General features: G+C 33.9%; 1 protein-coding gene across 13 annotated transcripts in view; it reads left to right on the forward strand.

Moving 5' to 3' along the window:
* The window catches only part of BBS9 (Bardet-Biedl syndrome 9), a 448,679-nt gene that overhangs the window by 131,683 nt on the left and 290,701 nt on the right, over positions 1–26,295 (forward strand). The gene's annotated exons all lie outside the window — the stretch shown is intronic.

Below are 26,295 nucleotides of genomic sequence, written 5' to 3' on the forward strand. Positions count from 1 at the left end.
TAATAGCAAGTGATTTTACTGAAGAATGACAATTGACATTGTAGTGTGAATGTCAACGATAGAAATAATTTAAAATATAACTTGTATTGGAAAAGGATGTAAAAAAGTCTTAGCACCATCAATCATTTTTATGTTATTTTAATTCCCATGCAGTTAACACACAGTTATATTAGTTTCAGGGGTACAATATAGTGATTTGACAATTCCATACATCACGCAGTGCTCATTACAACAAGTGCACTCCTTAATTGCCTCAATCATTTTTATTTAGTATCTCTAGGAAGACATCATTTGTAAATTAAAGATTTAAAGAAAATGGTTTACCTGATAGATTATTTTCTTTAAAATAGAAAAGGATTTTTTCAAGCATGTGATGGGTCCCATTTAGAGAGCATTTATTGTTAGACTGAGAGTACTACACATGGAAACTTGTTTCAGACCTTATTATGTCAAGTGGTGCAGAATTGCTGATTGTGTTTAAGACAGTTTAGATTATAAATTGGGCCAGTATGCATTTAAAATGAAAGATAAAACACATGTCCTAAATTTACAAAATTTATCAAAAGGAGAGAAATGAGACATAAGTGTGTAATTTTTCTAGGTTGTTGGTATAAAAGGCAAGAGCCTGACAAACTTTTAGCATCTCGGATTATGTTTAGGAATTGAAAATCTCAGTGAATATGTAGAAACACAACTCTTTTTTTTTTTTTAAGGTTTTACTTTTATATAATCTTTATACCCAATGTGGGGGTGGACCTCACGGCCCTGGGAGCAAGAGTCGCGTGCTCCACTGACTGAGTCAGCCAGGTGCCTCTAGAAACACAACTTTCTATAAAGCTTTATAGATTCCCTAGATCTATTCAGTTCTACTTATTTAGATCATTTGATTGAACATTTAAAAACCATATGTAGAGTTCTTCAATGGCACCTATCGTATCTAATCAGAATGCCTAATTCCCACGAATTAAGATACTGGATGTATAATATTGTTGAAGCTCAATGAAGGGTATTCATACTTGTATTAATGGTTAATCTAAAGCCTGAATATTGGGAAAATGGAAACAGTGTTTTTAAAACATCAAATATTTTAAAAAGAAGTAGCTTTCTCATGTTTTATGAGAAAATATCATCATACTTAACACAAATTATGGTTATTTTGTATCTGAAGAAAAATTTAAAATTTGAGATTGGCTTTTACAACGTCTACCAGATAGTCTTTTAAGTTCAACCTAACACTTAGACTCCCCAGACATTTTAAATCAGATCTACTTAGGAGGATTTAGAACAGGAAAAACATCTTGCCAGCAGGGCAACGTCAAGTATTTCTCTTCTGGGAGAGTCATTCTTGCAGCAGTCCATATATCCATCCAAGAGCTGTTCTCTTTGGCTTCTCAAGTGACAGCTCAGGTGCAAGAAGACAGATCTACACTGGTGGGTATGTGGCCCATCTTGGCTTATAATCCCCATGCCCTTCAGTTTTAAATACTAAGAAGTCATTGTGGTTTTTGTGTGTATGTGGGGAATAGGAGGTGATGGATAGAAAGACCTATTGAGACTATTTAGTTGAAATACTTATTTTACCCATATATGATTTACTGAGACATGCCTATTTCAAGTGTCCCTATACTCAGAAGCTCAAAGATAATGTTTCTCAGCAGATATTTATGGTTAATTTATAGTTCAGATGTCCAGATGCATCTAAGTCAAGGGTCCAGAAATAACTGAAATTATTAGCAGTGAAAAACCAAATTTCCATAATGTGCATCAAGATGTTTCTATTCAGAAGTAGTCTGTCGCATCTAAACTTAGGTATTAGTGGGTGAAACTTCCTCTATCTCATAGCTTTTTCAAGATCAGGATTATAAATAATTAAATGCAAGTATTTCCATTAATGATTTCTACAGTTAATTTATAGCAATAACTTTTAATTATTTGTTGGAAGATTTTTCTTATTTTTCCATAGTTTAGCATTAAAGTATATAGTTAGACTGTTCGAAAGAATTTCAGTATAATTTTTATTAGAATTTTAAAAGTGATTCTTACTGACTTAGCTCTAGCATATTTATGTTTAGAAGTTATTATTTGAAATTAGAAGCAGTGAAATAATTTTGCTTCTGCTTTTTATTACCTTTAGAGTTAAACTTTTTGGTGGAAGCTTCCTTGGCTGAGTGTGTTTATTTGTAAAGGAAATTGCTGCTATTTTAATATGTTTCTTTTCAATGAATAAGAAATACTGGATTTGAATCAAGTTGATGCAATTATACTTAATAACAGCATTTTGCTCAGAAACTAAGATGCTTTATTTCCTCCCACTCCCATCTACTTGGCAGCCCAAGTCTTCTCTACCTTGTTTATTATAAACCGATTCTGAATCTGTTTCCTTCTTTCAGCGACATTCTTGACTAGAGAGAGTTCCTTTGGTTTAATTATTTTAATTTTTGTGGATTAAACTATGGGAATGTGAAATAAGAATATAGTGACATGTGTGCATGTTATAATGTTCTTCAAATTCTCTACTATTAACTGTTTTCCTCTCATTGCATGAAGTAGCTGTGGAAGCCTGGCCAGTATCTTACCTCTGCTGTGGTCAGTCTCCCAAATGGCAAATAAAGATCATTATTTATCGGTAATGTTACTCTCTCGAGAGATATGAAATATACCTCAAAGTTGAAGTCTATTTGAATGAATGTTCAAAGTGATGAGAATCTTTCCAAACTTTAGCTGGCAACCACAGCCATTGTGCCTTAAAATCTTATTGCAGTTCATTTTTTAGCATAAACAGTTTGGTCTAGTATTTGAGTGTATTTCTTCCTAGGCTGTATCTAGTATAGTAACTTGTTGTAACTGTCAGTATTTAACTGTTTCATTCTTTAACCTTCATGGTTGTAGTATTCTTTACTAGAATGTTTTCCCCATTTCTTCTCTGGATTCTCCAGTCTCTTTTATCTTTGAGTCCTACCTGAAGTCACATAAAGAAGACTTCCCTCCCTGCTTTGGTCTCCTCTTTCTCTGAATTTCTATAATATTTACATTATTTTGGTGACTGCTGTTTGATTTTGCTAACTCCTCAACTCAGTCACACACTCCTTTAATGTGGGGGACCCTTTCTGCTTTTGCACATCACACTGAATCATCAGCCCCAAAGCTGAATATATAGTATATACTTGGTAAACTTGTAAAAAAAAATCTGTGATTTGTGCATGTCAGGGGGAGGAATGGCTAAAAACACCTTATAAGAGCTTTCAATGGAAGTTCCTTTTCTTAAAAATATGAAACAATTGAGAGTCCTAGATGGAAGGCTATTATTTTTTGAAAACAGATTTATTGGGAGAGTTTCCAAATTTCAGTGACTTTTTTTTTTTTTTTTAAGTTTAACTTTTGCTGTTACTTTGTCATTTCTCTTTTTGTGTGCTGTGTTGAAAGGGAACGTGGACCTATATATACACTTTTTACTCTGTTGTATTTTTAAGGATTTACTTTGTGGCTTAATAGTACACATAAAATTTGTAAATATTCCTGGAATTACGGTAAAGCATAAATTATGATTTTAGAGCTTCTGCATTCTTTTTGATATTTTCCCCTATTAATCTGTTGCAGTTCAGGAATGGAATGTTAGTCTTTCATTTCCATATTTTTCTGTCTTTTTGTTGTTGTTGAATATCTAAGCATTTTGATTTATATAGTCTAGTTCAGTGAATTTGCCTTGTGTTTATGATATTTTACTTTTTTGGTGAGTTAAATAAATTTATCAATATAAAATGACCTTCTTTGTGTTCTCATTTAATATTTCTTTGTTTTTGTTTTGTTTTATTTACTTGAAGTACACTTTGCTGTTCATTACTGGTATGCCACGGTCTGTGCGTTTCTTTAATCTGTAATTTTATCTTGGATGTATCTCGTATACACAGAATTTCATTGGATTTTTTAACCCATTCTGAAGACCATTGCCCTTTAACTGACCCATTTATAATTGTTATAATCCATATACGTGGCCATTTTTCTTTTATGGTATGTTGTAGTTTTAATAGTATTTCCTTTGCCCTCCATCTCTATGTGAGTTAGAGTTCTCTGTACTTGGATATCCCATGTATTGGATAGTATATACACATATGTATCTCTTTTCTTTATTTCTATTAGTGTCGACTTTTCAGTTTTGCCATAATCCAAGAACAAAATGAATCTTTCTCCCTGTGATAGGCAAGGGATTTAATACAGTTTCTTTCTCCTTTCCTATCCCCCACCCTGCTGTCTGTACCAGCTCCACGCACAGGCCTGGGTGTAAACGTGAGCTTGTTCTCACACATATCGCCCTACACACCCATACACCCACACACACTTTGTTACTGTTTGTTCTTTGCTACAGTAACATAAGGTTTTAGCTATAAATTATTGTTAAACTATTCTAGTGCTTTTTTGGAGAATGTTTTCAAATTTGTATTCACTTTTTATCTAGACCTATACTAATTTTTGTTATTTTTCTATATCTATTAAAGGTTGTAAATCTTTTTATATTACAAATTGCAATTTTTAAAATTTATTAATTTCACTTCATCTCATAATATGCTAATTTAATACTAAACTAATGGTGTAGGGTGTTAATATTGCATGGTAAAAATGTATTGTCACATTTCCCCCTCAAACTTTATTGATGTTGCTCCTTTATTTTTTAATTTTTTAAAATTATTATTATTATTATTATTAAAAAATTTTTTTTCAACGTTTTTTATTTATTTTTGGGACAGAGAGAGACAGAGCATGAACGGGGGAGGGGCAGAGAGAGAGGGAGACACAGAATCGGAAACAGGCTCCAGGCTCTGAGCCATCAGCCCAGAGCCCGACACGGGGCTCGAACTCACGGACCGCGAGATCGTGACCTGGCTGAAGTCGGACGCTTAACGACTGCGCCACCCAGGCGCCCCTTAAATTATTTTTTGATTGTTTAAAATTTTTTTTTAATTTTTTTACATTTATTATTTATTCATTCATTCATTCATTCATTCATTTATTTATTTATTTAATATATGAAAGTTATTGTCAAATTGGTTTCCATACAACACGCAGTGCTCATCCCAAAAGTCCTTTATTTTTTTAAAAAGAACTTTTGTGAAAAAGAATAATCTTGTGATTTTTATAAAAAGCATAGAACTGAACTATTTAAAACTCAAGAACTATTTGAAAGTGCAAGTAAAAAACCAGAAAAATAAACTAACTCTGCCACCAAAGTTATCCCAATATTACCACCTAGAATTAACATGTGTTAGCACCTATTAAACATGAAGCTGATATTTTTGTCTACACATATGCATATTTAGGCATAAAATAAAATTTCCAAAGCAGAATAATTTTTTTTAAGTTTTTACTTATTTTATTCGTACTTTTAAAAAAGTGAGCTCTGTGCACAATGTAGGAGTGGAACTCATGACCCTGAGATCAGGAGTCGTGAGCTCTACCAACTTAGCCAGCCAGATGACCCCAGAATAATCTGTTTTTTTAAACATATATTTATTTCATTATTTAATTATATACACACACACACACACACACACACACACATGTGTATATATATATATGTGTGTGTGTATATATATATATATATATAATTCTAACAGACAAAAGGAATAGATGAAATGGAAGGAATAAGTGAATTTCATGTAAATGTTTATTCACAACAATATATTTTAGTTTCTAAAAGACCCTACTAAAGAATAGAAAAAAAAAAATAAAAGGTTATTATTATTTTGTTTGTTTCAAGTAATAAGTTTATGTTTGTAATTTGTTACAACAGACAATTTCAGTTTTTTTCAAGCTGCATTTCAATGTTTGGCAGTGTGCATTGACTCCCTGTTATCAAAGATAATGAAAGCAGCATACTTAATAGTGTACTTCTTATTCCTCTCTTTTTGCCAAAATTGGTTATTGTTGGTATACTATTATTGTTCATTTTGTCAAAGTTTAAAACAGTTGCGTATATTTTAGTAATCACAATTTTCACAGTCCTTTCATCTTATCCATGTCTCTAAAAAAGCTTACTGTCAGTGTTTTTTCTTTGTTTCTTTCTTTATTTCTTTTACTGTTCCTGAATTATCTTGATTCACTTCTTGGTTGGTTGAGTTTAATCATTCAGCAGTCTTGAGGAAAGCCTCTAAGTCTTCCTGTATTCTTGAGAGTTGTTTATTGCTGTTATACTTGAAGATTATCTTAGCTTCCCTCAGAAATTTGGACATTCCATTTGGTGTTGACAGTTGCTGTGGAAAGGCCTGAGGCTGACTTAAATATATTTTTAAAACTTCTTATTGAATGAATACTTTTTCTGTCTAGATGCTCATGTCTAGCTTATATATTTTTTAATCCTTAAAGGACCGTAAAATTGACTAGCATTATTGACAGTTGATTAATGTTGCATTAATATTGTTCTGGGACAAGGTGAGCTTTGGTAGGTTCATGTTTTTATTCATTTCAGGAATATATTATTCCATTGTAATTTTGAATATTGGTTCTGCTCTACTAGTTTAGTTTCCTTAATATCAGTGTTATAAATGTTAGCTCTACCTTGTCTTCCAAATCTAGCATCTCCTCATTAATTATTTGTATATTACTTTCTTTCCATTTTGATTTTTGTGATTTTTTCCCATGTCTGTCTATCATGTTCTTGAGTTTTTATTTTATTTTATCTTATTACTACTTTTAATGTGGCCTTCATCCCTATAGCTTTTGTTTAATCTTTTCAAATGAAAAAATTATGTTGATAATTCATTGATACAGTGCTAACTATTTGATTTCTCCTTTTGTTTTCTTAGGAAGTTCTTGGTATGGATATTTTCTGCCTTTTGCTTATGTTCCTATTTTCTTCATCTCTTTGTTTCACCTCTTTTACTTTATTTGCAATTTCTATACATAGGTCCTCTGTTAATTACTCTACAATTATTACTTTTTTTTTTTTTTTTTAGATGGAGATAGTGCGAGTCAGGGAGAAGGGCAGAGGGAGAGAGAATCTTAAGCGGGCTCCACCCTCAGCAGCATGAGGCTCAGTCCCATGCTCCTGGGACCATGGCTTGAGCCGAAATCAAGAGTCAGATGCTCAACTGACTGAGCCACCTAGGCACCCCATTGTTACTCATTTTAAAAAGGGTGATAGTCATTTGCTGAAGAATCATGTGGGAAAGAGGGGAGAGACTAATGAGCTCAGACCACCTGAGTCTTTTTTACCTTCTCACTGCATTTTTTTTTTTCCTTTACCCTAGTGACCCATTTCACTCAGCTTTTAGGGTTTAAGAGGTTGGTCAATCTAACAGAAGTCCCCCTAGATCCTCAGTCACAGGCCCTTGGTGCTAAGAATTAGTGGCTGCTGGTTGTTTTGTGATCTTCATTGGTTAAGAAATGAACTGATAGATAAACGCATCTTTTATTTTCACTGCGTTTTTTTGATGTTGCATCTCCTGCATCCCACCTATGGCTTTGGATCACATCATGCTAGTATAGGACCTGACCATTTTGCTTGAGGTCTGAGGAGCATGTGCCAGCTCTTGCAGCCTTGTTATTTTGGCTCACAATTTGAAATGTTTGGCAGAATAGATGCATCTCAAAGTTTGTTAATTGTGATTATAGTTATTTCCTTGTTCTGCTTTCCCTTTTTGTGTGTAGGGGGTGAGTGGTTGTTATTGTCATACTTTCTGATGTTTTTTGTCAGTTTTTTTTTTTTTTTTAAATTTTTTTTTTTTCAACGTTTATTTATTTTTGGGACAGAGAGAGACAGAGCATGAACGGGGGAGGGGCAGAGAGAGAGGGAGACACAGAATTGGAAACAGGCTCCAGGCTCTGAGCCATCAGCCCAGAGCCCGACGTGGGGTTCGAACTCACGGACCGCGAGATCGTGACCTGGCTGAAGTCGGACGCTTAACTGACTGCGCCACCCAGGCGCCCCTGTTTTTTGTCAGTTTTGAGGAGTTCTGCTATACTGTTTTTGACTGGAAGTTATTTCTTTTTTTAAAAAAAATTTTTAATGTTTTTGCTTATTTTTGAGACAGAGAGAGAGCATGAGCGGGGAAGGGCAGAGGGAGAGGGAGACACAGACTCTGAAGCAGGCTCCAGGCTCTGAGCTGTCAGCACAGAGCCCAATGCAGGGCTCAAACTCACAGACTGTCAGATCATGACCTGAGGTGAAGTCGGATGCTTAACCAACTGAGCCACCCAGGCACCCCTGGAAGTTATTTCTTTATCAGTTAATGTTTATTGTTGCTGGGGAGAGGATTGATTTTTGGACAAATTTGATTTTTGTTCTGTTAAGAGTAACTAGTTCTTTATGTCTGATGGCTTATAGAATGTTTATCATTTTTCTCTGTAAATGTCACATTTGCCACTATATATTTGTCTGATATTGTTTTTCTTGATTTAGTTGGGAATGTAGTGAATTTAGTTTGTTTAAACCATTTGTTTAGCAGTTAAAGAAAGCTTCCTTATGTTTTATCTTTGATTATTCTTTCAGTTCTGTTTGATGTATTCTTTATTCGGGGATATTAATATCTTTTGGTTGGCTATTTTCTGTTCCTAATATATGCTATCTTCTTCCTGATAATTTTCATTTCTGCGTCATTTTATTTCCTGTTTTCTAGTACAGTGTCTGTATTTTGTGTTCTTAATCATTGGTTTGAGTTTCCACAGCATGAGTTTTGTTCTTTTCAGTGTCTACCATTGGAGATTTTTTTAGTCTACTGAGAAAATATCTTTCTACCTCTCATGCCTCATACCTCCTGCACCTTTGTCATGAGTACCCATAGTAGTACACAACAGGCTACAATTTCCATGATGCCCTTGTACCCGGTATGTCTTATTTTGAAACATGTTGATAGTGTTTATTTGAGGACTCTATCTCTGAGCATATTAAGTACTACTACTAATATCTGTCCCTTATGTGGCCAATTGTTTTATAGAATTTGTTACCCCTATATGGATGTGGATAGGTAGTATAGGGGGTGGTCAAGGGCAGTGGTAAAGGTGGGAAAGGTTCAGGTGAGTAGGGTTAAAGTATATTACTTCCATCATAGGTCAGATTTGAGTAGTAAAAGATACCTGCATAGTTTTATTGTTCACGTAGAACCTGGGTTTCTGAACCAGACTGAGTCAGGGGTGGGGATTAGGGAAGAAGAAACATCTTCCTCTCTTTGTTCACATGGTCTTTATAAAATGAAGCTGGCATGTGGCATGAGCTAAAATAATACTCTTGGCTTCATCTACCTGGTAACCAGTCTAAATTTCTTTTGGGTTCTGGATTTATAATTTATGGGGTTGTTTTTCTCTCTCTCTTGCCACCTTTCTGCCTTCTTCCAATGACTTTTGTGTTGGTGTCTTTGTCTCTTTTCAGTTCTTGCTTGGTTATTTTAGTTAGGTATTGGAAAGCTTGCACTGAAGGCTGTTGCTATATTGAATTGAATATTTCAGGAGAGCCTTAGGATCATATTATTCAATTGCACAGAAAAATCTATTTGGGAAATGGATTGGAGTAGTACTGAATTTAGGAACTCTTTTGGAGAAATTAGCTCCCCCCCATTCTAAGTGCCTTTCAATTTCCAAAAATAATTCTGTTCAAGCTAGACATTACACAGTATAGTGTTTTGTTATTTTGAAAAAAAAATTAAAATAAAATGTCAGCCTTTTTGGACAGATGTGATCCTTGAATGGTGGCTGAACTCTTGAGTTTACACAGAAAATATTACCATCTTTAGTAATTAGATACCCCACTACCCTCCCTTCCCAGTTAATATTGGTCTTACTTTGTGCAGTGTTCATTATAGCGGAATTCTTGTTCAATGAAAGAATTTGTATCCTTTCACGAAATTTGACATAGTGGGTTTAATATTAATATTATTATTTTCCTAACTTTCTCATCTCCCTATCGTAGTGTAGTATTTATATTCCTTTGGTGGTTTTTAGAAACTTGTGTTTTGGTTGTAACTGATGCTTTTGGCTTTGTAATTAAGTTAAGTTTATTTAGCTCATTTTACTGTTTTAAAATACTGAATTTCAGTGTTTTCATGATTATTTTTTTCCTGAGAAGTCCATCTTCTTCCCCTATTTTTTGTTTGTTCATTTTTTATTTTGTTTTGTTTTGCATTTTCATTCTACTTGGGAAGTCAAAAAATATTTTCTTTTCTGTATTAATAGTGACAAATCAGTTTTAAAGAAACCCATTGTAACTTAAGTGGCATATGGTTATAATTGGGTTTTTAGCCAGAAATGTTGAATAGGATAAGAGAACCCCCAACCAGAAAATGGGGGCTTCACTTGGGGCCTGGTGGGCCTGCTAATGCAACATAACAAATTGTTCCTTAACAAATATAAGGAGTTGTGGGGAACAGAAGAACAGAATTGATTATATTTGCTATTTTTTTCTTCCTCTTACTGTTAATACCTCACTAACCATGAAGTGGATAAGTTGTTTATGCCAATTGTATTGAAAAATTTTTGGAGTAAAATGAATTGCATTACTTTTGATGGTTACCATTACTTGCATGCATGTATTTCCATTGTGTGAGGTCAAAGCTTTAATGAGGTTATCTCTAGGTTTTATATTGATTGGATTTCGTGCTGCTTGAACAAGAATTGTGCTTGTAATGTCCTTATTAGCCATGTGGCTAAGCCATGGCCGACATATTGCCTGTGATATGGTATGCTACTTTTATGAACTTCAGTATTGCTACTTTGATAAGTGTTTTATTCACATGGAAAAGACTTGCACTCATCTTGTCAATAAATTAAAAAGCCATGTCTTTGTTGTTATTTGTCAGTGGGGGTTATAACCCTCAGAAAAACTCTCCTTATGAAAATTAGAAGGTCTTTTGCTTGGTCTCATGTTCTCATTATCATTTTATTTTTTTATGTAACAATGTAAAACACAGCCTCCTCCATTCTCATGAAAAGCTTAATAGTAATTACAGTTCCATATTGTTTGACTTCGTTACATTCCATAGTAAATATTTAATTTGCCTGCCAGAGGTTTTAGAAACACTGTATAGCCAAGGATAAGGAGTTGCACTTAGAATGCTAGTTGGGTTTGTATTTTTCTGTTTTATAGATTAAATGTTTCAATGGTAGAATTCTTCTTATTACCATATATTTCCACTGACACATTTCTCTAGACATACTATCATTCAGACTATGAACTTGTCTTAAAAATGAAGCTCTCAATCTGAAAGAAAATAATCTCTGTGGAAAAATACCTTTGCGTTTTGGGTATGATTCTCTATCCCCTGATGGATATAGGAGGTAGTTCGATAGTAGATATGGGGGATATGGGTGGAGGTGGGGGAGTCAGTTGTTCAATAGAGTTGTAGCCAGCAGGAAAGTATTTTGCTTTTTACTAGTTATGGTGGATTTTGCTTTTTAGCAAGCACATATCTTCTTGACCCTGGTTCTGGGAGATCATTTGTATTAGGTTGGTGACTTGCTTTTAGCTTTCTTGGAAATCCATGCAATTTTACGTAATCTCCCCTCACGTCAAGAATTCTGGTTTCAAAGATAGGGTGAGGCTGTTTTGGTGCGTGTGAGGCTTTTTTGGGGGTATGTGTGTATGTCTGTGTTTAACATCTCTGTTTCCCAGGGAAAAAAGGTTATGGTTTTCTAGGTTGCTTCCTGGAGAATACAAGAGTGAAACGAAGTGAGTTTTTGGGTGACATTAGGTTTATATGCTGCTAAGAACTTTGGAACTTTGGATGGACTTAGTTCCTTTAGCTCGTTAACCAACGTATGGCCTGTATTTCGGAACTCGCTTTGGCATATAAATCTGGGTTATTGCCAAAATAAAAAAATATGTTTGTAAATGTATAAATCTTGCTGTGTAGGCTAAAGCTGGATGAATTAAAATTAGAATCTCTTGTTATCTGAAAGGAAATGCAAGAAACATAGCAGTATTTTATTGCCTGCTGTGCACTGGCATCATTGCATTGTTAGAATCTTAAATCTGAAAAGAACTGTGTTAGCAGCTAATCCAAAACTGTTGATGTGTTTCCTGTATGAGGTTTAGTAGTTTAGAATCTTTTATTAACTGCCCACATCTTCAAAAAACAGATTTAGGAGAGTGACAGTATATATTTTTTTAATTTCCAGAGAACAGAATATTAATTAAAATTATTAAAAACAAGGTTAAAAATATAATACAGTCAAATAATCATGTCATCAATAAAGTCTTTTTTGTAACATTAACTTGAAACTTGTAAGTAAATCAAATCTTACCTGGTAAAATAGGGCTTTAATTCTCAATTGTCCGACCTCTGTGATCATCAGGATATGCCACTGAGCAGATAGGACGGCTTGCATATACATTCTAAGATGGATATTTGTGTTCAGTGGTTTTCCTACCTGTAGGCAAGAGAAAATCTGCTGCCTTTTGTTCACTACACTGCAGTTTACTATTTAAGTGTCAAATAAAAACAGGGTTACTACAGGTAGTAGAGTACAGATACCCATGTACTTTAAGTGTGTAATATTTAAAACAATACAGGAGAACTGTACTCATTCAAAGTTTAAGTGTTTTTGTCTTATTTAAGTAAAAGGTGATAGAATGCCAGTAGTGAACATCAATTCATTAATGTAGAGCCTATGTTCTAATTAGAATTTATATTCGAATCTTGATAAGGCTTGGTTAGATAAAAACTTGGCTTAGTATAGAGAGAAAGATTTATTATCCTTTTATTTTCCCTTGTAGTTCATCAAAAAATGTCTTTAATTTTTAAATGATTTTAGAGTGAGAGCATTTTAATATTTGTAGCTAGTTAGCATGTATTATATATTATGAAGATATTTTAGAGCATACACTAATTAGTAATGTGCTTTTACACCATAACACTGTTCTAAGAGTACAAATAATAAGAGCTAATATTTATTTCACATACTGTGCACTGTGTACCATTCTAATTCTTTGAGGAACAGTTACTGTTACTGAAATTATTACCATCCCTATTTTATAGATGATGAAACTGAAGCTTAGAAAGATCAAGTAACATGCCCAAGAGCATACTCAAACGTGTGAACAACTAACTATAGTGTAAGTGGGTTAGTGTTATAATATAGAAAAAAAAGAAAATGTTAGGTCCCTTCAGAGTGTTTTGTCCATCATACAGGTAGAAGTAGATGTCCCAACTCTTTTTGTTTCTACTAAAAAACTCTCATACCTTTCTTTTCTCTAAAACAATTGCTTCCCTTTTAGATTAGTGCTACCCAATATTCAATCTAATGAGAAGTATTTGAAGTTGTAGTTGGTAAACATCTGGAAAGCTAGAAAGCAGAAGCCTAAAATAAGTGATTACTTTCAGAGGGGTGGAAGAATCTGGATATGTTCTCCAAATATCTTTAAAAAAGTTTCAGGTATCCTAAAAATAAACTCCAGTCTTTGGAAAAATAATGATACTGCCAAAACTCTTTCATTTAATTCTTAAATAATTTAAAAAAATCTTGAATAGCTTATATATGTTAGATTTAAAGAGAAATCTTTTGGTATAAATGAAAAATGAAAGGTAACTTAGTAAACATTTTAAGAATAGTGTTGTAGAAAATTATTCCTTTTTTACTTAAAGGGTAATTATGGTTTGTAAATTAGAAATTACTAGTGTTTCAGTAGTCAAATAAAATACAAAATAGTACCTTTTGCTATTGGATGCAGCATTTTAGAATGCTATTTTTAGAATGCTTTTATCTTTCATTTATATTATTTTCCAGTAACAAATTACTCTCTTCTTATACCATTTGTTACCTACATATTTTAAATAAGTAAGTACAGTTCATGTTAATTGAACATTTAAAAATTTTTCTTAGAAACAAATTATTCTGATTTGGACCATATAACAATTTACACTTAGCAGTGAGTTTTGTAATAATTTTTAACATTAGGAGTACAAAATTTTGTATTCCCTTAAAAAAAAAAAAGGCAAAAAACTGTAGTTGGAGGGACGCTTGGGTGGCTCAGTCAGTTAAGCATCTGATTTTGGTTCAGGTCATAATCTCATGGTTCGAGTCCTGCATTGGGCTCTGTGCTGACAGCTCAGGGCCTGGATGGAGCCTGCTTCTGATTCTGTGTCTGCCTCTCTCTCTGCCCCTCCCCGCCTTACGCTGTCTCTCTCTCTCTCTAGATATATATATATACATATATTTATATATAAATATATATATATTTTTATATTTGTAAATATATAAAAATATATATAAATTTATTTTATATATGTAAATATATAAAAAATATAAATATATAAAAATATATATAAATTTATTTTTATATATGTAAATATATAAAAAATATAAATATATAAAAAATATATAAATATATAATCATATATATAAATATATATATATCTTTCTCTCTCTCAAAAATAAATATTATTAAAAAAAATTGAAACTTCTAGTTGGAAAAAAAATTTCTCTCTTTTCAGAGCCTCAGCTATGCCCATACAGTGTGTTTGTAGCATGGGGCTAGTGTATTGTTAGTGAGTAAGCAGCAAGAACAGTTTCTTTGGAAACAATATCCAGAGTACTTAAAGTTAGTGGAAATATACGAAAAATTAAAACACAGTCACATTGGAGTAATGGAGGAATGGAGTCAAAAAAGGTTATCTTACTGGTTTTTCAATTTCTGCAGGCTTCCAGATGGTAGGAAATGCTTTGTTCTGCCCTCCAGCCCATCTGTTGTTCTTTAGTGTAACTGACATCACCACCAACTGCAACCATATAAGCATCACCATATAAAAATGGTAAAATTTAGAACTTATTACACAGTTTTATGGAAAGAAGATTACAAGAATCAAAGTTATAGTTTGTTGAAAGATTCGCTCTTTTATTTTTTATTGTTTAGTGTGTGTGGCATAGTGGTGTGATAGAAGTAATGCCCAGGAATGACGTACTCTAAGATTAGAACAGATTTCCCTTACTTGAGATGGTCTAGAAAATTTTTCATGGCTTAGAATTAAACGTAGGGATTTCTTTAAGTACCATGGAAATGAATTACTTACTGAGTAAGGGAAATAGTATACGTGATTTGCTAAACCTATGCATTTGTTTTATTTCTTTTTTTTCCCCCAGACGATTGTATTTTTGCCAGAAATGAAAATGTATATGACTGTTTTCTATGCAAAAATTACTTTTACAAAAGTAGTTATAATGATGGTTATTTGTGCCAATTTCAGTTCAGCAAATACATCATTTTTGTAGTTTAAACATTTTAAAAAATAGAGGGTTAAGCAAAATAAATATCTTTTTGGATAACATGAAATATTATAACATGATTTTTATTTATTTGTGCCTACCCAGATTCAGACCTCATAAATTCTATTTATTAATATTTGGTTTATAAATAGAACTTGTGTTTGCTAGCATAGACTTTAGACAGTGAATCTGTATTTTAATCAACAGTTAGATGCTTGGGGTAATTTTGGATTGATTATTCATCTTAAACTTCTTTTCCTTTTCTATTCCTTAATTACTTAGGAAACTAAGTAAAAACTCATCTTCTAAGAAAAGTTAAATAATGTTTTGTTAAAATCAGAGTAATTCTTATCTGGATTACTTTTACCCATTTGTATGTACCAAAATATAAAAATACTTAAGAAGAATCAAGCAATACAGTAGTTATCTGTTGCTTTCAGGGAGACCTTTGTCATCTTTCTTGTGTTATGAAAATGAATTAAGATAGGACCTCCAGTTTTGGCAAACCTCATTTTTAAGCCATTTGAACCATACAAGTGACATTCTGATTTGCAGTGAAATTCACTAGCCCCTAGAAGCCCAGTGAGTTCTACAATGTTTGGTTTCTTAAAGACCAGCTAAACCAAATAGCAGTGGTAGATGTGGTTCATTCAGAATGTCATGTAGCACAGAAACAAAGTATTTGTTTACCTGTGTGAATTCTATTATGTTTTAGCTCCCTGACTGAGGGTCTCTCTGTGGCTAGGATCAGGGTCCTGTGATGTGTTATCTTAGGGCCACTCTGGTTTCAAGTCTGGGGAGCCTACATTCTCCAGCAGAGGCTTTCTCTAGGGAATTGGCTTATAGAGTGGGCATTTCTGAGAGTTGAGTGGGGATCTTGGGGGTGGGGGAAGGTGGAGAGATGCAGGTTAAAGGACACAAGTCTTCAGATATGAGATGAATAAGCTCTGGGGATCTAATGTACAGCATGGTGATTGTAGTGATTAATAATATATTGTGTACTTGAAATTTGCTAAGAGACTAGATCTTAAAAGCATTCTCACCACAAAAGGAAAAAAAAAGACAAATATGTGAGGTGATGGATATGCTAGTTAATCTGATTGTGATAATCATTTCACGAAGTATTTGAATGTCAAATCATCATGTTGTATACTTTAAATATATACAATTTTATTGTTCATTACACCTCAATAAAGCTATAAAAAGAATAGGTGTTTGGCCTTCTGCCCTAGGGACCTTTCTTACTCAGTTTTTTCATGCTTAGCAGTGAGTTGGTGTTCAGTGAATGCTGATTAAATGACTGAAGGGATTAGAGAAGGAGTGGCCTAAAAAGGGACTCAGAGGGACTTCAGAGCCTGAACACTTTGGCTGTGGGAAATTAAGATAATTTAATTTGGCTACCTAAAATAATTGTTGACCGTATTTCATTTGTTACAGGTGTAGGTTAAAACTATGGCCTAAAACAAGGGTTTTCGATTTTGTGGGAATTTCATTTAATTTTAGAAATCTTGTCACTTCTGCAGATGATGAGGATTTGTTTGTGGAATATTTGTTTCAGTGAAACATTTTACTAACCTTTTTTATTTCATCAGACATAGATGAATACCTCATGAAGAGTCTTAGATCCATATTTCATAAAGGGCCTGAATGCAAGTTGAATTCTTTGTATGTACAATTATTCACTATCCTAATAGTATGCCTGTACTGTTACTTTAGATTGCAGAAATTTTAAAAGAATTATGTTTTTATTGGCATTGACTTTATTTTGTCAGCAGTCATGAGTTCAAGTATTTTTTACATACAAATGTCTCATATCACTTTATAGAAAACACATTTGATTGTCTTCTAGTGGATTATGTAAAAATTTCTTTTACTGATATATTTTGCATAAAAATATTTAATATTCTTTATCAAACTTATATACATTTATATCAGCACTGGCCACTTGAATTATATAATTATAAGAAAGTGAAAATAGAAGGGGTTATAGCAAAACAAAAATCAGAAGTACATAGTACTCTGTGCTACTTGGGAAAAACCTTAAGAGTTTTTAAATCATGAATTAGAGGATGCATAGAGAAGGACAAAGGATTTGTAATTTGTCACAAGAGAGGAGATGAGTCAACACAGGTCAGAGAATGTTTAGATTTTTACGAAGGCACAGAATAGTTTCATTCCTTATAATGTAAACCTCTATTGTTTCTATTGAAATACTGTGTCTTGAGGTCACATAATATCATCTAGGAAACAGTGTAAGTAATGCATATTTATAATAAAATTAAATATCTTGTAGGATAAATAACACTGATTCTTTCCATTTTTCCTTCTTTGTGTGTCTAAATAATGCTGTCTTAATCAGTAGATAAAAACCTTTGTCTGTAGACCAGATCATAGTGATTTATATACTTTTAATTTTTGTCTTTAATAATGAGTTATTATTAATTTCATTTCCCCCAATATCTTCTTTTTTTTTTTTTAATTTTTTTTTCAACGTTTATTTATTTTTGGGACAGAGAGAGACAGAGCATGAACGGGGGAGGGGCAGAGAGAGAGAGGGAGACACAGAATCGGAAACAGGCTCCAGGCTCTGAGCCATCAGCCCAGAGCCTGATGCGGGGCTCGAACTCACGGACCGCGAGATCGTGACCTGGCTGAAGTCGGACGCTTAACCGACTGCGCCACCCAGGTGCCCCCCCCCCCCCAATATCTTCTTTTATTCTCCATTATATACCTCTTAACTTTTTCCCCCTATATGAAGAGATCTGAACAGAATTTTACATGTGGCTTTAACTTAACTGCTATAAATGTTTTCATGCTATTTCATTTCTCAGTGGAATACAAGTTACATTGTCCTAGTATGGAGGTGTCTTAAAGACATTTTCTTTCTTTCTCTCGAGTGGCCTAGAACCTCTGAACTGAAAGTACAGAAACATAAGACTGTGAATCTTAGTTTAATATATATTTTCTTAGAAGCCACTACAGGTAAGTAATTTATTTGGTCTTATAGAATGCTGTTTAAGTTTGATCTGGCCAATTAGTAGCAGTAAGATTACTTCTAAATATCTTTCCATTTGGAGATACTTACTGCTATCATCATCAGCAATCCCCTCCTCTTCCACACAGAAAACAACTTCCCCCACAAAACTTAGGTACATATGTGTATATGTGTGTATGTATGTATGTATGTATTTCTGTATCTGTCTTCCTCTTCACAGTTGATGGGATGTGGGTGGCTTTCTGGAGAGGGGTCGTGGAGAAAGGCCTTGGTTGGGGGCTGCTGTTGATTTAAGGCAGTGGGCATTCTTAACAGGCAGCCATCTGCCCTCTCGCTTTGGGTAATACAGCTGACCCTTTTAGCTGCTGGATACCAGAGCTGTAAGTGGCAACTTTAATGCGGTACCTTAGAGTTATGTTCTTACTAAATAAATCACATTTGGAAGCTTTTATGCAATCATAGTCATGCTTATATTTTAAAAAGTCTAAACATGATAAACATTAAAAATGAATTCATATTCATGAAGCCAAATTTGATTTTCTAGGTAATGACCAATTTATCTAGAAATTCAAATGATTGCTTTTAGTGTTCATCTGTGTAAAGTGACACAATCAAAAAAGTAAGCTATACAAAAAAGTGATACCCTGTGTTTCACTGCAAGTACCTTTCTTGATGATAATTTTGTCTAATGCATTTTTCAAATAGTCTCTTCTCTCCTAAGCAGAACTTGCTCTAGTTGGAAGTAACAATGTTTACTGTTAGAATGAGACCAATATGATCTTTTGCTTAGTCTTTTATTTAGGGGCTTTTTCTTTAGTTAGTACCACCTGAATGGGCAAATGTAATTGTAGATTAAAGGATTTATGGAGACTTTATGTAATCTTGTAGATTTCAACCTTTAAAGCAAGCAGTGTTGGAATTTGTACTTAAATGATGTTGGATCTAAAATTGGGTTACAAGGGGCAGAAATTCAGACGCATTTATTTCTCCCTAATTCATAGTGAGAAAGAGAGAGAGAGAGGAATTGCCGCTGAAGTTTAACAGTAAAATTCTTAACTGTAAAAGAAAATTTCCTGATCTTTTTCTTTTCGTATCATTCTCTCAATGTTATTCACACACAGCTTTTGGTATTTAATTTTAGATTTGAAATGGGAAATTGCCAAAAAGCATTTTTTAAATAGAACTTCAAAGATAATAGACTACATACTGAAATATTTAAAAAACAATGAATTGGGCAAAATTAAGAAATAAAGTTTTTAAATGTTTATTTATTTGACAGAGAGAGAGAGAGAGAGAGAGAGAGAGAGAGAGAGAGAGAGAGAGAGCAGGCATGCAGGGGAGGGGCAGAGAGAGGGGGAGACAAAGAATCCCAAGCAGGCTCTGCACTGTCAGCCGGAGCCTGACGTGGCCTTGAACTCATGAACCTTGAGATCATGACCTGAGACAAAATCACGAGTCCGATGCTTAAGTGACTGAGCCACCCAGGTGCCCCAAGAAATGTATTTTTTTTTTATTTAAAATTTTTTTTTTCAAAGTTTATTTTTTTATTTTTGGGACAGAGAGAGACAGAGCATGAACGGGGGAGGAGCAGAGAGAGAGGGAGACACAGAATCAGAAACAGGCTCCAGGCTCTGAGCCATCAGCCCAGAGCCCGACGCGGGGCTCGAACTCACGGACCGCGAGATCGTGACCTGGCTGAAGTCGGACGCTTAACCGACTGCGCCACCCAGGCGCCCTAGCCCAAGAAATGTATTTTTAAAGGAATCAGAATTTTATGTGATACCTAAATTTTAAAATTTACTTCTGAATTTGCTTCTTAATTATATTTCCAGTTTTCCCCATCTTTTGGAATTTCCATAGTTCCCTCCCCCAACCACTAGGTTTTTAAAGTAATATCTATTATTATTTCAGCTAATAGAATTAAAGAAAAAAACATGGTCCCAGATAATTTTGGAATAGAATGACTTTCTGTTTCAGAAAACACGGACATGGAAAAATAAATATGAGAATTTAAAACACAACTAGAGTAGTCAGATAAATCAAGAAAACTGTATCTGTCTACCTGGAAATACATTGTAATGTGATTTAATAACCACACCCAAAATGTTTAATTTGAAGTGTTGACAAAATAGCCCAGAAAATATTATGATTGCATTTTTTTGTTAGCGACTCTTGATAGTAGTTTTCTGAGTGTATCTTAGAATTGATTAGAACTTTTAAGTTACAGATCTGTGGGAAATTTTATATACTATATATAAAATACTGACTGTCATTAGAATGTAATTTGTGAATAAATAACATTTCATTATATTTTGATAAAATTTTATTGATATTATAAACAAACTTGACATCCAGTTAACTTAAAGCAGTTATTTAATGTTCAAAAATTGCATTATTTGGCATACTTCCATTTTGGATTTATAATTCAGAAATTCTTTTAAGTCAGGGAATGATCACCTGCGTCATTGAGGTTACGGTAATCTAGAAGGGCAAGATGGGCTCGTACTTAAATTAGACCTCTGACCCAAACTTGGCAGTTCTCTCCCGCTTGCCAGGGAAAACACTTGCAGTGTTCATTACTTTCTTCCGTCATCTTGAGAGATTCTACCAGGTTTTTCTCCTTCATTGACTAACCTTTGACTTCCTAGAGACCTGCATTTCTTTACAATAGAGCCGAATAAACACTTCTGGTATGTGAAGATTAAAGGTCCATGGCCCTTATAGGTGCCCTGAAGCAAATTTGTTCAGAATTAATTTGGCACCTCCAGTTGTGGTTTGTTTAGGATAGGAAGCCAGATAGAAGTCAATAGTGTATCTTGAATCTTGGGGCTTAGTACTTTTGTTACAAACAATAGGGGGAAAAAAAAAGGCCAAATGCCAGCAACATTTACTCTTCAAAAGAAAGTTTTTGTCTTTCTGTGCCTGGTTATCTTCAAGAATTGCAGAGTAAAAGAGAAAACTTCAGTGGAAATGTATTTCTTCCTCTGATACAGAAAAGACCTTTAAAAGAGTCATTGTTGACATGAAAGGGAAAACATTCTGATTTTCTGGGATGTAAGCCTTAGAAAACAAGCCAGAATAAAAGAACATGTAGAAATGAAAAACTTACGACTCCACGAGGTGACTTGTTGTGAATTATTTCAGAATTCAGTGGGTATCTCAGATGGTCAGTTTTCCTCTACATTCTTGCTCCTATGAACTTACCTTGCTAAGCAGGTAGCAGCTTTGTTTTTGAGTGACAAATCACTGTAACGAATACCACTGTTATGAATATATGAAACAATTGCCATAGGACATACTGTAAAGTATGTAGTATAAAGAACAAAATAAGCTTCTATATGACTAAATGAATATAAGGGAGAATTTCTCTAAGAAATTGTAATTATTAATTGGTCTTTAGTAGTAGGTGACTTGGCTAGCAGATTGTAGAATCTAAAACTAGTGTCTGCATTTTGCCAATTTCACTTAGGTACTTCTGGCATCATATATGGTAATGTGGAAGCAATAGACGAATCAAGAAACAGAAGAAAAGAAGGAATAGACCCTTTCTTAGGCACATTTTTCTACTTTTTTGTTAAAGTGGGCAACAAGATATATTTCACAGTACTACCAATGCAGCTGACTCTTGGAATTTAGTTGATTATGTTCTGTTTAGGAACAGAAAAGCTAAAAGCAGGCATTTGATAATATATTTGATAAGTTCTGAGTAGGGTTGGTAAAATAGTACATTCAGAATCACGAAGGGATGCTTCTCTTTAAACATCTAGCATGGGCAGAATCAGTTTGTTAAATACAAATATTATGATGTTATTGAAAACTTCTTGAATAGTTGGGTAGCTTATAGTTATCAAAGACAGTTTCTCAATCTCTACACTTTACCATTTCTGAAATTTCATTGGATAGAAATTATATTATGTCCTTATTTTAGAAGAGGTATGCTCACTTCTCTTTTTTGTTTGTAAATCTAGGCTTTGAGTTGTTAATTTGATAATAAATAGAATAGAGAGGAGAGACTAGAGCTTTAGAAGAACCTTAATCAGTAATGTCGTGGTTCAGGAATATTTTTAAAAGCCATGGTTTTATTGCTGGGATATCATGATAGTTAAATCAGAGGACTCTGGACAACATACTCACTAGCCTTCTCACTAGCTTTGAGACCTTGAGCAAGGTATTTAAATTCTCTTTGCCACAGATCATCTTTCTGTAAAATGGGGCTAATAGTAGTACCTACACATGAAGTTGTTATGAGGATTGAAAAAATTAATATAGGCACTTAGAAGAGTGCCTGGCAATAGGACTCTGTATGTTTTAGCCAACATTATTATTAGATTTGGTGCATTTGCCAATTTGTTCATTTTGGCAATTATTTTGCTTAGGGGCCTATAACTATAGTTATTGAATTAATTTTTTTTTTTTTTTGCAGAAATACAGTTGTCTTTGAATTATATCCCTCTTAGAAGATTGGACCCAAGGTAGGAAGGCTAGGCAAAGAGTTAGGTACTTCCTGGTAAATATATAATGGGTCACTTAGTCAGCAACATCATTTAGCGCCATGTGTACAGAGTTTTGTTTTAGCCCTCACTGTTTACTGGATTGCATGAAGTTCAAACAGTTCAAAACAGAGGGATTTGGAAATTGTGTTTTTTAGAGGGATTTGATTTTAGGAAGGCAACTAGTTATGGTCCCTAAGAGCAAGGATCTGAACTGTAGTCCACATGGAAGCCACATTGAACTGGTATCTTGACGCAGTACAAGGGAGTATATAATGGTTTTCTTTTTCTACCTATTGAACTGGTACTATAGCCAACCTGAAAAAAATAGTTTTGTTTGTGGTTTAAATAGCATTCAGCACTCTTCTATTGTTGATAAGTGTTTTTCACTTAGAGAAAATTTGGAAGATGGTTATCTGTTTAGTGCTGCCAAATATATTGTTATTATGCAGACCCTGCAGGCACCAGCTGCAGTTGTTTTCCAAAGGACATGCAACCAATCTAGTTATCATGCACCCAGCTGTAGTATTTCTGTGGCCTATATGTGGTCTTTTTACTCACAGTTGCATGCATACTAATAACACTTATGGTTACAAAATTAAAATTGAAGGATGAATACTGTATTTTGATGTTGTTGATCTTCTTTGCCATCTGTTCTTTGGTTTAGTTCCTAAATTTCCTGCTATTGATCTTGGGCATTTCTGATCACAAGTATATATTCATATTCTATCTCATATACCCTTTTTTTTTGGGTTCAGGGCAGTTATGTAAGCATATGATGTACTGAAATGATTTGCTTTGACGTGACCCAATTAGAATTTACTTTAGCCCTGAGCCAGCTCAAATAAGATTGAGCTAATTTATGCCACTATTTTTTCCAGTAATGTTGAACTGGAGCAGAACCACTTATTGTGCTAATGCTCTCTTCTGAAATGTACAGATGTGTATTTACACAGACAGAAAACTTATGCTAGCTACTTGCATTTTAATCTTGTGGTAGGAAGTGTTTTGTAAAAGGCAGAGTTTGCATCTTTGACATGATTTTCTTGTATGAAACATGAAGTATTAAATATTAATCAAAATAAAAAGCTGGAATGGTATGGATATTTTTATTCCATAGTTACAATCATGTGGTCAATTTTCTACCAGAACTGTGAAGCAAATAGTGGTAATCCATAGTAATAATAATAATGATAATAATAATCACTGACTATTTATTAAGCCCTTACTTTGTACCAGGCACTGGGTTAAGCTGTTTACGTTAAATAATTCACACTAAAGAACAATTTTTGAAGCAGGTACTAGTATTATTTTTTTATTTTACACACAGAGGTAAAAGGGGCTTAGAGATGTTATCATACTTTTTCAAGGTCACACACTTTTGGAGTAGAGATCTAATTCCATTCGTTTTTGACTTTAGAGTCTGAGCTCTCAGTGTCTGTTCTATTTTTACTGCCTTCCATGTTACAAATTGCCATGCAGACTATGTAGATCAATGTCTCAGCAGCAAATAGATGGCACCCTCAAATGGGGTAATTGAGAGAGTAGTTGTGAACAAGGGTAAGAGATAATAATAAGAGATGGTGAGGCTAGTAACAGTGGGAACTATTATCATCCCTAGATATGAAGGGACAAAATAAGGGATTGGTTACTGGATCTTGCAGAGTGTAGCTGTAGTCCATCTGATAGGAACTCTATTGCCTTAGATTGAGGAACACAACCACCTTGGTGACCTAGGAGGGAATGAGTTGAGGAAATAAATACCTGACCCCATTTTCCTCCCTCTCTCCAGTCTCTTGCCAGTGATTCTCAATGGCCAAACTCAACTGGAAGCCAGAGGAAAAGGGATCCTTTGATGCAGTGGTCCGCTGCTTCTGGCCCAGAGCAGATTGGAAACAGATGGAAAGTTTTCAGGGCAAACGGAAAATATCCAGTTCATAGATGCATTACCAAGAAAATAGTTTCTCAATGTCAAAGCACCAGTGAAGCCAGGATTTTTTACTTCTGTCTCTAATCATTTGACCTGATTTTTTTTTTAATTTTAATTTTTAAATTTTGTCTTCTCAATTACAGATTTCAGAAACAGCATGGGTTGTTAGGGAGAATGTAGACTGAGATTTCCAGAGTTACCTTTAGTGAATTTAGGGTATTCCTCTCCTTGTTTTTTCCTTCTTCTTCGAAATATGAATAACAATACCAGTACTATTCCTGTTCTAGATAGATACAATAAGGGGTTGTGAGATAGTAATAAACCTTGGACATTTAATAACATTGATATATCTACATATTTACCTTTTTCATAGATCTTCTTGCTAAATTTTCAAACTTCTATCTGAGATAATTTTCTTTCTCTGACTAAAAAATACCTTTTACTATTTTTTTTAGTATGGGTCTGCTGGAAAGTAAATCTTCCAATTTTTTCTTTGCCTGAAAAGACTTACTTATGTTCATTTTTGAAAGATATTTTTGCTGGGTATAGAATTCTAGATTAGCAGTTATTTTCTTTCAGTGCTTTAAAAATATCAGTCTTTGGTCATCTGATGTCTATAGTTCCTATTGAGAAGTTAGCTGTGTTATTATAAGTATTACTTCTTTAAGGGTAGTCTGTCCTTTTTTGGTTTATTTTAAGATTTTTCTCTTTTTGATGACACCAATTTTAATATTCTAGGCTTAAAGTTACAGATTTATTCATAACTCACTTCTTTGTAAGCTCTTACTTCAAGAGGACCCAAGAGGTTGGGTGCTAATTAATGGTTACTTTTTAAAAATGAAATTGGTGACAGAAACCAGTAGATAGTGTGTGTTGAGGTAGGTAAGTTAACAGGTGTCTCTTTTAGGTACTTTTATATATTCCTTCTTAATATTTCTTCTCCCCAACCCCCAGCTGTATTGAGCTATAATTGATAAATAAAATTATATATATTTAAGTTGTACAATGTGATAGTTTCATATACATGTATTGTACAGTGATTACCACAATCAAGCTAATTAACACATCCATTACCTCACAGTTACTGTGTGTGTGTGTGCATGGGTGTGTATGTGAATACTGGTTTTTGACAGAAGATGATGGTAGTACAGGAAATAAGGAAAGTTCAAAGAATCTAACAAGCTTCTCTCTTTCCCTTATCTAATGCCAGAAAAGTAGAAGAAGAGAAAGAAAGCATAGACATCCTCCCTGTCTCCCCTTTACTCAGAGTATCAGGAAAGAAGACAGAAAAGAAGCAGGTGATTGTTTAGGATCTCATTGCTTATTACAGTGTATTATAGACTTATTAGCATTCTCTCCTGTCTTTGTCACTTTGTCACTAATGAAATAATACATTGGAGGGACAAATGCTTTCTAATGAAAAGCATATCAATTGAGGAACATTATACAAAATAAGGATCTTAAAAAGGGTAGGAGATTGTTTATTGTAAAAGACAAATTATTTTATCCAGTGCATGTCAATCTATAGCACAGGCCATCATGCTACTGAAGCATTTTTCCTTCCAGACAACAAGTTCATTTTATATTAGCATCAGTGAAAATCCAATAAATAAAGATAAACCAAATAAATAAGATAAACTCAGTGAAGTCTCCCATAGACAATTCTGTTACTTAGGACAATGTGGAAAAATGAAAAA

This window comes from Felis catus, chromosome A2 (genome assembly GCF_018350175.1).
Source record: "Felis catus isolate Fca126 chromosome A2, F.catus_Fca126_mat1.0, whole genome shotgun sequence".
Classification (NCBI taxonomy): Eukaryota; Metazoa; Chordata; class Mammalia; order Carnivora; family Felidae; genus Felis; species Felis catus.